Consider the following 17,906-nt stretch of genomic DNA (forward strand, 5'->3'; position numbering starts at 1 on the left):
TTTTGCTGCTAAAAGAGGAGACAGAGCACTTCCAGGTGGCTTTTGCAAGTGCTTCACCAGAAATAAACTGTGGTTTCCGATCATTTTATTTCCAATAAAGGAAAAGCCAAATTGGGTAAAAGAAAAAATAATTGTCTATATTTACACTTGATCTTAGCCAAAAGGCCGAGAAGCGATATAATTGTCTATATTTAAAGACTACAACTTGATTATTTGATATACACATATTGTGTCATATACTTGAAATGTGCTAAAACAATGAATTAAATGTTCTCTCCACACACAAAATACAGTAACTGTGTAAGATAATGGATGTGTTAATTAGCCTGGAAATTCTGAAATGCCTGGGATATTAGATATCAAAACTCTGAATGCATTTCCTTATTTATATGAACAAGTTTCATTGAGATGTAATTCACATACTATGCACTCACTACACCTCGTTAAAGTGTACAATCCAAAGTACACAATTGACGGGTTTCCAGGATACTCACGTATATGTGCAATCATCACTACAGTTCATTTTTGTCATCTAAAAAAAACAAAAACAAAAAAACCCCTCCCTTTTAGCTGTAACTTCCAAACTTCCCATCTTCCTCTCCAATATCTAACCCTGGGAAACCGTGAGTTTACTTTCTGTCTCTACAGATTTCCCTATCCGAGGCTTTCATATGAAAGGAATTCTATGACCTATGTTCTTTGTGATTGACTTCACTGATAGAGCATAATTTGTTCAAAGTCATCCATGTTGTAGCGTGGGCCCATACTTCATTTGTTTCTATGGGCAAATAGTATCCCATTCGATGGATAAAATCCATCTATTCACCCATTAATGTATACTTGGTTTGTTTCTCCTTTTTGGCTACTGTACATAATGTTGCTGTAAATTTTATGTAAAAGTTTTGTTCAGATATGTGTTTTCATTTTGCTTGGATATATACCTGTGATAAGATTAATGGATCATATGGTAATTCTAGGTTTAATTTTTGAGAAACTTATAGTAGGTTTTCCACAGTGGCTACACTATTTTATATTGCACCATCCATGTATGAGGGTTCAAATACCTCCATACGTCCTTGGCAATTTGTGTTACTATCTCACTTTTTTAATTTTTTAAATATATTTTTATTGATTTCAGAGAGGGAGAGGGAGAGAGAGATGGAACATCATTGATCGGCTGCCTCCTGCACACCTCCTACTGGAGATCCAGCCCAAAACCCAGCCATGTGTCCTTGACCGGAATCAAACCTGCCACCCTTCAGTCCACAGGCTGATGCTCTATCCACTGAGCCAAACCAACCAGGGCTCACTTTTTAAAAAAATATTTTTATTGATTTCAGAGAGGAAGGGAGAGGGAGAGAGAGATAGAAACATCAATGATGAAAGAGAATCATTGATTGGCTTCCTCCTGCATGCCCCCACTGGGGATTGAGCCAGCAACCAGGCATATGCCCTGACTGGGAATAGAACTGGTGACCTCTTGGTTCCTGGGTCGATGCTCAACTGCTGAGCCACACCCAGCCAGGCACTACCTCACTTTTTGATTCTAGCTATCCTAGTGTTTGTGAAGTGGTAGCTCATTGGGGTTAGGACTTTTCACTTTAGCATTTCATGCATGACTAATGATGTACAGCATTTTTTCATGTGCTCTTGACCATTTGTCTATCTTCCTAGGAAAAAAGGTGCATTTAATTCTTTGCCATTTTTATTTATTTTTTTAAAATATATTTTTTATTGCTTTCAGAGAGGGAGAGAAAGATAGAAACATCAATGATGAGAGAGAATCATTGATTGGCTGCCTCCTGCACGCCCCCTACTGGGGATCAAGCCCGCAACCCAGGCATATGCCCTTGACTGGAATCAAACCTGGGACCCTTTGGTCTGCAGGCTGACGCACTATCCACTGAGCCAAACCAGCTAGGGCTGCCATTTTTAAATTAAGTTTTTTACTTTCTATAATCTATACTAATAAAAGTGTAATATGCTAATTAGACTGGACGTCCTTCCGGACTATCTCCTGGATGAAGCCAGGGCTGTGAGGGAAGCCTGGGTCCCAGGTGCCAGAGGGAAGCCAGTGCCAGCAGCCGGGGGAAGGAAGACCTACTGTTGCACGAATTTTGTGCATCAGGCCTCAAGTTATAAGAGGTCTCTAGATGTCTTTGATTGAAGTTTCTTATCAGATATATTTGTAAAATTCTTCTATTCTGTGGGTTGTGTTTTCACTCTCTTAAGAATTCACTTGCGATTGTGGTAATGTGCACACACTATAAAATTTACATTTTTGACCTTTTGTGTGTCATTTAGTAAGGAGAATAATATTGACTTTTTCTTAAACATTGACATTTAAAATGAATCTTCAGGACTACTTTCATCTTGCAAAAGTGTAACTGTCTCCCATTAGACACAACTCATTCCCCTCACCCCAGCTCCTGGGAACAACCATCCTACTTTTTCTCTATAAATTTGACTACCTTAAACAAATAAAATTATACAGCACTTACTCTTTTTTGCCAGGTTGATTTAACTTAGCATAATGTCCTTAAAGTTCTTCCATGTTGTGGCATGTGTCAGAATTTGCTTTCTTTTGAAAGCTGAAAAATGTTTTGCGCTATAAATGTGCCAAATTTTTTGATCCATTTATCCGATGATGAACGGTTGGGTTAGTTCCACCTTTTGGATATTATGAATAATGCTAATATCCAAATACAGGAGTAAACATGTACCTGCTTGAGTTCTGGCTTGCAATCCTTTTGGGTATTTATGCAAAAGTAGAATTGCTAAATCAAATGGTAACCCAGCACTTAATTTTTTTTCATATAAACCATCATGTTTTCAAACTAGCAACACAATTTTGTATTCCCAGCAATTTCTGCACAAGGCTTTAAATGGATGTTTTTACTCTCTGGATGGGGTCCTTTGAAGCACAAAGTCATTAATATCATTAAGTCTAAATTACTTTTTTTTTCATTATTGTCTTCTGTGTTATAGCTAACAATAGTTTGCCAAATCCAAGGTCAGGAATTTTTTTGTATGTTTTATCTAATCTTGTTTTCATTATGTCTGTTATTTAAGTCTTTGATCCTTCTGGGTAAATTACGTATGTGGTATGATATATATAGTAAAACCTGTTTCTTTTGCATTTGGTTATCCAGTTGGCCCAGCACCAATTTTATGGGGGGGACAAAAAGGGGATGGCAATGAATTCTTTCCCCATTCTTGGTACCCTTTTCAAGTATCAGCTGCCCATGATGTAGGAATTTATTTCTCAAACCTCAATCTGTATGTCTATCCTTGTGTCAGTAACCAAGCTATCTTAATCCTGTTTGGTTTGTAAAAAGGTTTGAAATCAAGAAATGTTAGCCCTACTACTTTTCCTTTTAATATATTTGTATTGATTTCAGAAAGGAAGAGAGACAGAAACATCAATGATGAGAGAGAATTATTGATTGGTTGCCCCACACTGAGGGTCGAGCCCACGACTCTAGCATGTGCCCTGACCAGGAATTGAACCATGATCTCCTGGTTCATAGGTTGATGCTCAACCACTGAGCCATGCCAGCCAGACCTACCTTTTTTTTTTTTTTCAAGAATGGTTGGTGATTCTAGTTTATTTGCAATTCCACATTAATGTATGAAACAGCTCGCCAATTTCTATAAATATCACAATTGGACTTATGACATATAACACTGTATAAGTTTAAGGTATACAGCCTGAACTCTCTTCCAACAATGCTTTCTCTATATTAAAAAAAAATTTTGCAACAAATTTATTAAGCATCTATTCAGGTGCTGGAGATAATGGATATCTTCCTCTCTATTCATCAGCACTTAAGTGTGCTCAAATATCTGCTATTTTAAATGAAACAAATGACTGCTAAAAACAATACTTATTTTATTCTTTAAATAAAGTGAAATAGTACATCCTGCACACATATACTCTACACACACACCCTATACCCAACACCAAACCTATCCAGATGACTACAAATATGGCTCCCATCAACCCCAGATGAATCCTCCCCCCCAACGATTTATTGAGATACAATTGACATATAACATTGTGTAAGTTTAAATTATACAGCATTATGATTTGATATAATTATACATTGTAAAACGATAACCACAATAGGTTAGTTTTTATTTTAACACCTCACAGTATGACTATGTTTGTGTGTGTGTGTGTGTGTGTGTGTGTGTGTGTGCTGTCAGGGTGGATGAATCGACCCTTCTTGGAAGGTAGCAGAGCTTCCTTTGCCTTGGGAATTCACATCTGTACACTCTCGTGGGCTCAGCTATCCTATACTTTGTCCAGCCAAGTCCAATAGAAACAATGTACCATGTGGAATTTCAAATTTTTGAACAAAAAAATTAAAAAATAAACACAAATAGAGCCAGTACACTTTAAAATTTTTTAATTTATTTTATATATATATGTATTGATTTTAGAGAGGGAGAGGGAGAGAGATAGAAACATCAGTAATGAGAGAGAATCATCAATTGGCTGCCTCCTGCATGCCCACTACTGGGGATCAAGCCTACAACCTGGGCATGTGCCCCAACCGGGAATTGAACTGTGACCTTCTTGTTCAGAGGTGGACGCTCAACCACTGAGCCACACAGGCTGGGTGTCACTACACTTTTTTTAAGAAACATTTTTTTTTATGTTTTTTTTTAGAGAGAGGAAGACAGATGGGAAAGAGAAAGAAACCTCGGTGTGAAAGCAAAACATTCATCTGCTGCCTCCTGTTCGCCCTCTACTGGGGATGGAGCCTGAAACCTAGGAATGTGCTCTGACCGTGAATCAAAAAAGCAACCTTTCAGTGCACTGGATGACACCCAAGCAACTGAGCCACATTGGACAGGGCGGCCAGTGAACTTCTATTTTATTTCTTTTTAAAATATTTCTATTGCGCCGAAACCGGTTTGGCTCAGTGGATAGAGCGTCAGCCTGCGGACTGAAGGGTCCCGGGTTCGATTCCGGTCAAGGGCATGTACCTGGGTTGTGGGCACTTCCCCAGTGGGGGATGTGCAGGAGGCAGCTGATCGATGTTTCTCTCTCATCGATGTTTCTAACTCTCTATCTCTCTTCCTCTCTGTGGAAAATCAATAAAATATATTTTAAAAAAAATAAAAAATAAAATATTTCTATTACTTTCAGAGAGGAGAGAGAGAGAGAGAGAGAGAGAGAGAGAGAGAGAGAGAGAGAGAGAGAGAACTTCATGCCCAGAGTCACCACTAGCCCTGGAAGAAACTCAAGAAAGGAAGTTACAGATTGTTTATAAATAAAACTTGAACATGATATCCCATCACCTTGGCTGCACTATGTGTCCAGAAGCCAGTTCCTAACGGATTAAGGGTGACACTAGGATGTGCACAGCAGGAGGCAGGGCCCCCTGGAGCCACTGTGGAGCCTGTGCACCATGGGTCTGATTTCACGTCTGATAGGAGACCACAGGAGGTTTTATGAGAGGAGATGACCATGTCTGAATTTCCTTACTTAATTTCAACCCTTAAAAGTGCAGACATTCAAATGTGACTCAGAAGGGAGTGACATTCCCAAGATCACACCCCTGAAACCCAGGCCTGCTTTAAGTGGTGTGCCAGGCTCCATCCTACGCTTCTTGTAATTCTGCCATCTCTGAGTTTTTGCCTCAGACGCATGTGCCAACAGCCCACAGGGGTTGTGGCTTTTATGTCCTATACACCTGCTGATGTCCCTCGGAAGTAGTTTCTAGCATCATCCCCACTGTGCAGGTTGGGAGAAAGGAGAGGCCCTGAGAGGCACAATGGTTTTTCCAGGACAGAACTGGTCAGAAAACAAAGTCAGAACTCAGCTCTGTCTCCTGAAGGTCGAGCCTTGGTTACATTCCTGGGAGTGATGGGAAGAGCTGTGTTGGGCATCTGTGTACAGTGACAGAGATGACACAGGGGAGGAGGGTGAGCAGTCAACAGCCAGAGGGAGCTTTGAGGGTTCTGATCGAAGGGAGAGGCTCACATAATGTAATCCTGACCAAGTGACCTCACTTCCTTGGTGACAGAACAAAACAGAAGTTAGAGCTCTGGTAACCAGGCACCCACATTCCAGAGACAAGGCCCCGTGCCGCTCACTTGACTGGAGACAGTGGAGAGAGAAGGATGTTCCCCAGTTCTCTCCTGACCTTCTGAGGCTGTGGATTCTGAAAAGCCGATAAATGTTGTTGATCGCTGAAGACGCTGGCTCACCTTTTACTTCCAATGCAACTTGGCATTTGGCAGGGCGTATGCTCAGGTGACACAGGGCAGCTGCACATTCCCTGCCCTTTCTTGTGAGTGTTTTGGAGTGGAGGGAAAGGCAGGCCGGGAGGGGGCTTTTCTGGGCAGAAGCAAGTTGTTGAGTATTGGAAGCCTGATGTGTCTGTTAAGTGTATACCCAAGGCCATGTCTGTCAGGATAAAAAGTGAGTGGTGGGTCCTGGCTGGTGTGGTTCAGTTCATGCCCTGAGAGGTCGCTGGTTTGATTCCCAGGCAGGGCACATGCCTATGTTGTGGGCTTGATCCCCCTACAGTGGTGGGTGTGCAAGAGGCAGCCAATCAATGTTTCCCTCCCTCTCTCTCTCAAGTCAATAAAAACATACTAGTATTTAAAAAAAAAAAAAAGGAGTGTTGAGGGACAGCGAGTTTTCCTACACACGGGTAATTTTGGGACTTTAAAGGTGTCATTTTATTCCCTTCATGGCTGGAGGTCTATGCAGATGCCTCTCTGCCTGATCAGGGGAGCAAAATTTATGGTGAGGTTCCCCGCTGTGGTGCTGCCAGGCAGGCCCTGATATGTCCTGGCCTGGATACCAAGCACTGTTTTTACTGAGAGATTATGGAGGAGCTGGTAGATGGGTTCAAATTCTTGATATTCTTGGACAGGGCAGGTGCATCAGGTCACTAACAGTCAGAGCTGATGAGAGTGGGCACTGAGGTGTCTGTACACCCAGGATCCCAAGATGACCTGGGCAGGCCCAGAACCTGGACTCAAATCTGGAGACTTTTGGGGGGCCCTGCCAGGCTTTCCCACTAGTGTCCCACTGCCCCACTCTCAAAGGAGTCTGGGCCTCCATTCTTCCCACTACCAGATATATGAAAGGATAGAAAATCAGTGCATGCATATTTTTTGAAATACAGTTAGAGAAATCTGTATATTGTTGGAATTTACATAAGGCCATGAACATCTTGCATTTTGCTGCTGTTTTCACGGTTTGAATCGCCTGCCCCAGCAGTCAGCCTCACTGTCCCTCCAACACTTCTCCAAGTTTTGTACATCATCACACTTAGTAGGAGGGTTTATACAGAGAAAGAGGGGATAGGATTAGTCTATTCTACAGGTGTATGCAATTTGTGCTCTACAGAACGCATCACTGGGACTCAACTCCCCCCAGTTGAGAAGCTGGGGCCTCACTTGTCTTCATGATGTTTGGTAAGGGAGGTCATTTGCCACAGTGATGCAGTCCTTCAATGCAGTAGGACCTCAACATTATTCAATTCAGTTGCTGTGTCCATTATTTTATTGGGATCATCTAAAGTGGTTTCTGATAGCCCTAGCCAGTTTGGCTCAGTGGATAGAGCATCCACCTGTGGACCACAAAGTCCCGGGTTCAGTTCTGGTCAAGGGCACATATCTCGGTTGTAGGCTCCTTCCTGAGATCTTAAAAAAAAAATTAAGTGGGTTCTGATAGATGGCATTCCTTTACTCGGGCTGCCATAACATAGTGCCATGTTATGTGATATGAACAACACATTTTCTCACAATTCTGGCAACTACAAGTTTGAGATCAGAATGTGGGCAGGATTGGTTCCTCCTGAGGCCCCCCTCCTTGGCTTGTAGATGACCATCTTTTATCTTTGTGCTCATCTGTTTCCTCTGTGCTTCTGTGTGACCTCACCTCTTTTGTTTGTTTTTTTGTTTTGTTTTTATTTATTTTATTTATTTATTTATTTTTGGTTGTTTTTATTTTTAACCGAGAAAATACCTTTATTTTTAGAGGGCATGGTATCCAGTCTCAGAATTTCTGAAAATGCTTCCTGGTGCCGGCAGTTTGGTGACCTTGAGCACACTGAAGTGCACGGTCTTGCTCTGGGACTGCCACTCATTGGCCGTGACAATGTCACCACTCTGGACATCTCTGAAGGGGGACAGATGCACTGACATGCTCTGTGGCACTTCTCACAACAGCTGTACTTTTGGATGTGGTGCAGGTGGTCTCCAGGGTGACAATGATCCTCCACATCTTGGTCATCATGCCAGACAAGATGCACCCTCAGGTGGAGGCACTGCCAGTAAAAAGGCAGTCCTTGTCAATGTAGGTGCCCTCAGTGGCCTCTTGGATGTCTTGAAGCCTGGATCCTTGTAGTTTGGTGGTAGCTTCTCTTCGCCAGTTTCTCCAAGCAGTACCCTCTTTAAAAATTTTTTAAAATAAAATTAAGTTTTTATTGATTTTAAAGAGAGAGGAAGAGAGAGGAGGGTGAGAGAGATCTGCTGCCTTCCTCACCTGCTGCCTCCCTCACACATCCTGACCAGGGATCGAGCCCGAAACCAGGGCATTTGCCCTGACTGGGAAACAAACTGGTGACCTTTCAATGCTCAAACAACTAAGCCACACCAAGCAGAGCCCATCTTTTTTTTGAAAGATGTTCAGCTGCTTTTGATGGGCATGCTCAGTTGGAATGTCCGCCATCTTCACAGCCGCCAGAAAAAAGAAAGCAACCTGTCCTCTTCTTGTAAGAACACCAGTCATATTGGATTAGGACCCACACCAATGAAGTCACTTAACCTTAATTATTTTCTTACAGATCATCAAACGACAGGCACATTTTGAGGTAATGAGCTTTTAGACATCAATGTGTGACACAACTCAGCTCTTAACATAAGATAATCCTTGGCTGATAGAGTAGCCCAGGGATAGAACTGCTGGTGGAGGGATATGCATATGTAATATTTTCATAGCTACAGATTCCAACCGAAAAGACTGTAACAGTGATATTGCCAACTGCTCTTTCTAATGATGGCTGTTTCTTTACATCCAGTCTGACATCAAATTTCTTTTTAAAAAACAATTCTCATTAAAACAAGGTTTCTCTCTCTCTCTCTCAATATATATACATACACATACACACTAGAGGCCCGGTGCACAAAAATTTGTGCACTCGGGGGGTCCCTCAGCCTGGCCTATGCCCTCTTGCAGTCTGGGACCCCCTCGGAGGATGTCCACATGCTGGCTTAGACCCGCTCCCTGGGGGATCGGGCCCAAGCTGGCAGTTAGACATCCCTCTGGCAGCCTGACACCCTCGGGGGATGTCAACTTGCCAGCAGGGAACAGACCTAAGCTGCAGTTGGACATCCTTAGTGCTACTGAGGAGGCAGAAGAGGCTCCTGTCACCACCGCTGTGCTGGCAGCCATCAGCCTGGCTTGTGGCTGAGCAGACCTCCCTCTGTGGGAGCACACTGACCACCAGGGGGCAGCTCCTGCATTGAGCATCTGCCCCTGGTGGTCAGTGTGTGTCATAGTGACCAGTCATTCCCAGTTGTTCTGCTGTTAGGGTCAATTTGCATATTATATAGAATAGAAGCCTGGTGCATGGGTGGTGGCTGACTGGTTTGCCCTGAAGGGTGTCCTGGATCAGGGTGGGGGTCCCACTGGGGTGCCTGTCCAGCCTGGGTGAGGGGCTGAGGGCCGTTTTTAGGCTGGCCAAAACCCCTTCAGGGTGGGGGTCCCCACTGGGTTGCCTGGCCAGCCTGGGTGAGGGGCTGAGGGCCATTTTCAGGCTGCCCACACCCGCTTCAGGGTGGGTGTCCCCACTGGGGTGCCTGGCCAGCCTGGGTGAGGGGCTGATGGCTGTTTTCAGACTGACCAAGCCCCCCAGCAACCGAAGCTCCAGCCTTTCCTTTTTTTTTTATTCGCTCCAGCTCCGTGGCCATGGTAACTGGAAGCAGGTATCTGGGGTTTATTTACCTTCTTTAATTGAAACTTTGTTGCCTTGAGAGGAGGCAGCAGCCAGCCGGGATGCTTGGTTTCCTCCATCACTGGGGTAACCAAGCCTCCTGTTTGCTCCAGCTCTGTAGCTGCCGGCCAGCATCTTGGTTGGGTTAATTTGCATATAGTTGCTCTGATTGGCTGGTGGGCGTGGCTTGGGGCATAGCAAAGGTACAATTTGCATGTTTGTCTATTATTAGGTAAGATAACACCCTAATATGCAAATCTACCCAACAGTGGAATGACCAGTCACTATGATGCACACTGACCACCAGGGGGCAGACACTCAATGCAGGAGCTGCCCCTTGGTGGTCAGTGCACTCCCACAGGAGGAGCACCACTCAGCCAAAAAGATGGTCAGTGTGCTCTCTCCGCAGCAGCGCTAAGGACTCCTTGGGGGATGTCCACCTCCGGCTTAGGCCCAATAGGCAGACATCCCCCGATGGGTCGTGGACTGCAAGAGGGTGCGGGCCAGGCTGAGGGATTCCCCCCCCCCACCAGTGCACTAGTGTCATGCACTGGTCTTTATATATGTGTATATATGTATGTGTATATATATATATATATACATATATAATGTTTCAGAGAAGAATGGAGAGGGATGAGAGAGATAGAAACATCAATGATGAAAGAGAATCATTGATAGGCTGCCTCCTGCACACCCCACACTGAGGATCAAGCCCCCCGGCATGTGCCCTGACTGGAAATCAAAACCAGGAACTCTTGGTTCCTGGGTTTATGCTCAACCACTGAGCCACATCAGCTGGGATTCACTTCCTTTAATCTTAAATTCCAGCTCTTCACAAGTTTCTTGTCCCCATGTTGTGAGGATAAAGGTTTCTCCAATTTAATAAGAATTCTCCTACCCATTGACTCTGTTCACAGTCCCAGCATGGCTGGAAATCAGTGCACTTAGAGCATCTAAGTATGGTTTCTCAGCCTCCTCATTTCATCTGACCCATTTCTGTCTTGACCCCAGGGGTCTTAGGACCCGTCCTTAGGTATTCCATTTGTTATCATCTCCCTCAACCACTCCCCCCAGGCCTGAGAAAAATGGGACAGCCAAAGGAGTCAACACTGTCTACACCCATAACTCTGACTCCATGGTACTGTGGCTAGACAGGGAGTGATTGTCCCTGGGATCTAGGCCAGCTGAACTGTGGTGACACCAACCTGGAACCCTCACCTACCTTGGTCCAACACAATTGCTATATCAATAAGAAGCTGCCATCTTGTTTAGAATCTCAGGTCTTTTTCATTCTTCCCTCTTCACCCTATCTCCTTCTACCTGTGTTATAGCCACCAGATCTAGGCCACTAGCCCCAGCAGTGAGTATTCTGAAGTTTCAGAACTCTCTAGAATTCTAAGTCCCAGTCCTTAGTAAAGGAAGTGCCTACTGCCTCTACTACCCACCCCCAACCTCAGCTCACCACCAAGCTCCAAAGAACATGGACCAATATACACAAAGCCTGACAAAGGCACCTTCTCCCTGCCATCTTTGAGCTAATGAGGTCCCCAACCCAAGCACTTGGGGGGTTTCTCCCCAGCTTCTGTGATGTCAGTGTCTACATCAGTAATGAGAGGCTGTCTGTGGGGAGGAGGTGGGGACTCCTCCTCCTGACTGAGTAGGCTCTGCAGCAGCAGGCTTCTGATTGAAGTTCAGATTCTCATTAGGGTCTCACATTTCAGAGTGGTTTGAGCAAGCTTTTTGCCCCTTTGGCTGGGAGTGGATTTTGTGTCTGCCAGGTGAGCACTCTTGTCTTTTAATGTATCCAGGCTCTGGTGGTACAGCCATCTCTCTCTAATGGCCAAGTTGCTTTTTCATTGACCATCTCTCTCTCCCCCTTCTTTACTATCTCTCCCTTCCTCCTTACAGGTTACACCATTCTGTCTTCTCCCACCATTCCCAAGAGTGAGTACTTCAGATTCCTGTGTACCTGTCACCACTACCCTTTCTATAAAATAGGAGCAGCTCAGCCATCAACAGGAAGGTCTCTGTAAAAGGAGGTACAGTTTTCTAAGTAAGCCAGTAGGCCAGCGGCTCTCCACCTGTGGGTCGCAACCATCAGAAAACACATATAGCATATCAGATATTTACATTATGATTCCTAACAGTAGCAAAATTACTGCTATGAAGTAACAACAAAAATAATTTTATGGTTGGGGGTCACCACATGAGGAACTGTATTAAAGGGCCGCGGCATTAGGAAGGTTGAGCACCACTGCAGTAGGCCATCCTATGAGGGTTGTACCCTAGAGTCATTAGAGATGTACTAGTTCCATTAAGTACTTTTTTCAAGACCTCAGTGTTGTTTTTAAATTTTGGTAAAGGAGTTGATATCAGTAATACCTACTGTGTCTTGGTGCCTCCTTGCATTTTCACTTCAGTGCATGACAGGATTAGTAATTTTTATATACGAGTTTCTACCATGGTCTGATCATAGCAATTAGCTAAGCAGAGGGCATGAGGGATCCTACAAAGTCTATTTGACACCTACTGTAGGGACCCCTCCGCGGCCTGGAATACATCGACTATATTATTTAATGGTGTGGTATTTTCATATCAGGTTCATTGATCAGTCACCACGTTAGCCATAGCAGAGGAGGAAAGTCCCTCAAATTTTACCTAGACCTCTAACAGAGGTCCATAGTTTCATATTTCAAGACACCACAGGGCCACAGTTGATACTATCAGGTCTGAGGTGTTGGTATGTGTCTCAGAAATTCAAGTCAACTTATTGTCATGACCAATAAAATGAGCCTTTGCAGATTGAGGTTGAATATGTGCAGATTAAAGAGTGACCTTGATTTGTATTAGGGAATTATGGGGCAAGAGATCTTCCCAGAGTTCTTTATGCCAATGGGACAACCTTAGAGAAGGAATTGCTATTGAGATAGGTAGATCATTGTCCTGGCCAAAAGATCAGTAACATGAGCAGAACAATTAAATTCTTCACCAGGGAATTGGCTAGTGCTGACACAATTGCCTAGAATTTGACTGACTAATCTGATTCTTCTATCCAGTCCTTGATCAGGGATGACCTGTTCGAACAAGGGACAGAATGCATCATGTCTGCAGTGGGCTCCATCACATTTGGTTACAACATTCTGTCTATAAAAGTATGAAGTCCCTGGTCATTCATGTGTTCCCAAGTGACTCCCAATGTGTTTAGAAAGACGACCTCTTCTATAGAATGGACTGCATTAATCACAGAAGAAAACACACTTCCTCTTGTAGATGAGTTATACCAGAGAAATCATTTTTGTCTCCGTTCTGTAACATCTGTCCAAAGAAAAGGCATTAGCTTAGAAAGCCTGAGGGGACCTGTATTCATGATCCAAGACAAAACAGGAAGCTGGCTGTGGAGGATCACCAACTCAGGCCCTGGGAGGGCCTCCATTTAAAAAGGATTCTGTAAGTTTCAGCAGGGGATGCTGGGTGTGCATCACTAGCTGAGAATAGTTTCTGATAAAGAATGCCTTAGGCCAGTGGTTCTCAAGCTTGGCTGCACTTTAGAATCACCTGGGAATCTTTTTAAAACCCTGATTTCTGGGCCTCATCCTCTGTTTCTTTGTTACTCATGTGGTGGCCCCACCCCATAACAAAGAAACAGAATTTCCGGAGGATGGGGCCCAGAAATCAGGATTTTAAAAAGATTCCCAGGTGACTCTAATGTGCAGCCAAGGTTGAGAACCACTGCCTTAGGCAATGTCCACCATAGGTGATTTAGAGACTTTTCGATGCAGAAAAGACTAATAAAGCATTTTATGGGTCAACAGGTATGGGGAATGGATAATTGAGTGACTTATTTTGACAAATTCTTAAACCATTTGTTTCCTCATTCAAAGTCAATTATCAAATGCTATGTGAATAAGCAATCAAGCAGATCTGATAAAGAGACTACAGCTGGGATTGTTGTGACCAAGGGGAATGTGTCCATGATACAGATTCTACATCTGCTTCCGTCACCCTCTCAGCACACAAGGCCTGGTGTTGCCTCGAAGAAATTATACACACTGGGATAAGCATGGATTTCTAAAGACGTTTCTAAGTAAGCAGGCACAGAGTGGGCTTGAGTTAGGTAATAAGAAGCTGAAAATGGTCCAAACATGGCAATAAAATTTTCTAAAAGATGCACATGACTGAGAATATCACCAAGCAGATCCCACTTGGAATTCTCCTTTATGTTTCAGAACCACAGTGTATCCAAAGGTCTAAGGGATCTCATTGAAAATAAAAGTCTGGCCAGTGTGGCTCAGTGGTTGAGCACTGACTTCTGAACCAGAAGGCCACGGTTTTATTCTGGGTCAGGGCACATGCCCAGTTTGCAGGCTCAATCACCAGTGTGGAGCCTGCAAGAGGCAGCCAATCAAGGATTCTCACTTATCATTGACTAGAGGCCCGGTGCACAAAATTCGTGCACTCACGCAGGTCCTTCAACCTGGCCTGCGCCCTCTCACAGTTTGGGAGCCCTCAGGGGATGTCCAACTGACGGGGAGTTGGTCTAAGCCATCAGCAGTTGGACATCTTTAGTGTTTCCGCGGAAGTGGGAGAGGCTCCCACCACAGTCGCTGCACTCACTGGCCATGAGCCCGGCTTCTGACTGAGCAGCACTCTCCCTGTGGGAGCACACTGACCATCAGGGGGCAGCTCCTGCACTGAGTGGGATCGGGATGAAACCAGCTCTCCAACATCCCCTGAGGGGGTCCCAGATTGCAAGAGGGCACAGGCAAGGCTGAGGGACCCCACAGGTGCATGATCGGGGCCAGGAAGGGATGCAAGAAGATGGCCAGAGGGGAGGAACCGTGGGAGGGCTCCAAGGCGTCTGGCCCATCTCACATAGTCCTGATCAGCCGGACCCCAGCAGCAAGCTAACCTACCAGAGTGTCTGCCCCTGGTGGTCAGTGCACGTCATAGCAAGCGGTTGAGCGGCCTTTGTGTATCATTAGCATATGACGCTTTGATTGGTTGAATGGATGACCAGACAACCAGACAGAGTATTAGGCTTTTATTATTTAGGATGTTTCTATCTCTCTCTCCCTCTCCCTTCCTCTCTGGAATAAAAAAATATATTTTTTTAAAAAACACCTAAAAGACAGATTCTGGGAGCCTTCTCATCTCACTCTAGAGCAGCGGTTCTTAACCTGTGGGTCGCGACCCCTTTGGGGGTCGAACGACCCTTTCACAGGGGTCGCCTAAGACTATCGGAAAACACATACATAATTATATATGTACAGTAGCAAACACAGTTATGAAGTAGCAACAAAAATAATTTTATGGTTGAGGGTCACCACAACATGAGGAACTGTATTAAAGGGTCATGGCATTAGGAAGGTTGAGAACCACTGCTCTAGAGGGTGTTTTTCCAATTAAGATAGGGCTACAAGAAAAACTTGTTTTAGCCAGTGTCCTTTATCCACAGTCATTCGATTCTTCCTAATAAGTATTCCACATTGGGGAAAAGAAATGAACATATAAAATCTAGGTACAGGAGATTTTAACATTCTTCTAGCATATAAAACCCAATGTGTCATTCACTTTCTATCATATGTATAGTAAATTAAATACACATGTACATAACATTTTAGTTTGTAAGTTTTCCCAAATTTATAGCAAGTAATGCTGCCATCATAAGATAGAACACAAAAGAACAGTTGTGGTGCCCATTTGAACAAAACCCCTTCAATATGTAATTTTTTAGTAAACACATTTCTTGTTTAATTTCGTCGCTCTTTATAAAAAGTTGTAGGCATTACTCGTTTCCCACAATTTCATATGTGCTGGAAGTCTAAGCATGTGAATAAAAACCTGTGAATAGTGAAATAGGCAACAGGGTTTGTGGATCATTTGTAAGCATATTTTGTGCTCATATCTCTAAAGAAATAGTTTCAAATCATAACAATGACCAATAGTCTCTCTCCTTTCTAATGTCACTGACTGGAGATCCTTATAAATTAACTTGCACTTGACTACACTGGTTTTACCTCCTAGAAAACAATTACCACCAATGGTAGAATAAAGTTTACCTCAGCATTCAATACAGAAAAAGGTCTTGCTTCCTTGCATAGCAATCAAATCATCTAACACAAGCCAAAATCTTATTAAAAGTCCTTTTGGGTACCCTGTTACTATTACACCAGTCAGTCATTCATGGTTTATGATCATTCTTGTTAGAATTCATTACACTTCCCTTTTTAAATTAAATCTATTTGGTAATATTGGATAACAACATTACATAAGTCAGGTGTACAACTTTATAATACATCTGTATAACCTATTATGTACTCACCACTAGAAGGCTAGTCTCCTATAATCATATACTTGATACCTTTTACCCTCTTTATACTCCCCCATCTTCCTCACACTCTGGTATCCACCATCCTGTTATATCTACGCATTTGTTTAGTTTGCTTAGTTTATTCATTTGCTGCTTTTTGTTTTATAATCCTACATAAAAGTGAAATGACACAGTACTTGGCCTTCTGTCCTATTTCACTTAGAATACTCTCAAGATCCATTCATGCTGTCACAGATGTCACTATTTAATCTTTTCATGGCTGAGTAGTATTCCATTTATACATGTTCACATCTTCATTAACATCATCTGTCGAAAGACATTTAGGTTGTTTCCATGTCTTGGCTGTTGTGTAGCCAATAATGCTGTAATGAACACAGGGGCACATATATCTTTACAAATAAATGTTTTCAAAATTTTCCAGGAGATACCCAAAAGAGGGATCGCTGGGTCATATGGTATCTAAATTTTTTGAGGAAAATTTTTTTGTTTTCCATAGTAGCTGCACCAATTTACAGTTCCACCAGCAGTTTGCAGAGGTTACCTTTTCCTCACATCCTCTCCAACATGTTATTTCTTGTCTTATTGATAATAGCCATTCTAACAGATGTGAGGACTACATTTCTTTTTGGCTACAGGTGCAAGCCTGTGGATCACACAGAAAGAGGTAATGAGGAAACCATGATTTATGTTTTTTATATTATGAAAAAAAAATTAGAGACAAAAATTGTACCCATAAAAAAAAAAGATTTGAAAGCAAAATGAAATATATAGATGATATATTTTTAATTTATACACCAGAAACATATTAACCAATGTTATTCCAATGTATTTAATTTTTTAAAATTTGTCTTAGAAAAAATACACCTGAACTTATAAGTGCAGTTTGAAAATTCACAAATATTTGACAAAAAATGCACATACTTTTAAAAAAATTTTTATTAATCACAAAAATTCAAACATAACTGAACACATACTGAGGGGTTACACCAGTTTCAAGTAACAGAAAACACCCAGTCTTCCTGACAGGAGGAAGGTGCAGATTCTTACATGGAAGGACTGGGTCAAGGTAACCACTGCACATGCCACAGAGAAACAAGCACCCATATCATTTTTTGACTGCACCAATGTAGATAGCATGGTGAATCAGGAAAACATACTAACACAATTAACAGCATAAAGCTGTTTCCTATACCAATTAGAGCTTATACGGACATAACCCAGAGAAGGGGGAAATCACAGAATACAAGATGAAAGGCTAAAATAGGTGTAGGGAAAACTACACCTCTAAGAAAATAAAAATCAAACAATTGGTAGTTTAGAAGATACTCTTGATGGGAAGGAAAAAGATTCTAAAATTTTAGCTAGGAAATGGTGTATCATAGCTGGTTATCTGTCTTTCCCCCTGTATGGTGGCTCTCCATTATCTTATGCTGTTTTTGCTTCTGCCTTCCAAGTCTCATGCAAGTGAGGTTACTGGTAAATTCTACTATGGAATCATAGTGGAAATAAATTCTGGAAAATCTAGTTCTTAATGTTACCCATAGAAGGCATATCTCCAACTCTAGAGATTTTGTCCATTATCAGGGGTCTTTTTTTTTTTCTTTAACAAT

At 42.8% G+C, this 17,906-nt stretch overlaps 1 protein-coding gene and 2 pseudogenes across 1 annotated transcript in view; all 3 read right to left on the minus strand.

Moving 5' to 3' along the window:
- LOC132234988 (zinc finger protein 791-like) overlaps positions 1-17,906 on the minus strand; it is a 108,430-nt gene that overhangs the window by 46,848 nt on the left and 43,676 nt on the right. The gene's annotated exons all lie outside the window — the stretch shown is intronic.
- On the minus strand, positions 47-177 carry LOC132236400 (U2 spliceosomal RNA; annotated as a pseudogene).
- Positions 8,027-8,701, minus strand: LOC132234989 (small ribosomal subunit protein uS17-like; annotated as a pseudogene).

The sequence above is a fragment of the Myotis daubentonii genome, chromosome 5 (assembly GCF_963259705.1).
Source record: "Myotis daubentonii chromosome 5, mMyoDau2.1, whole genome shotgun sequence".
Taxonomy (NCBI): domain Eukaryota; kingdom Metazoa; phylum Chordata; class Mammalia; order Chiroptera; family Vespertilionidae; genus Myotis; species Myotis daubentonii.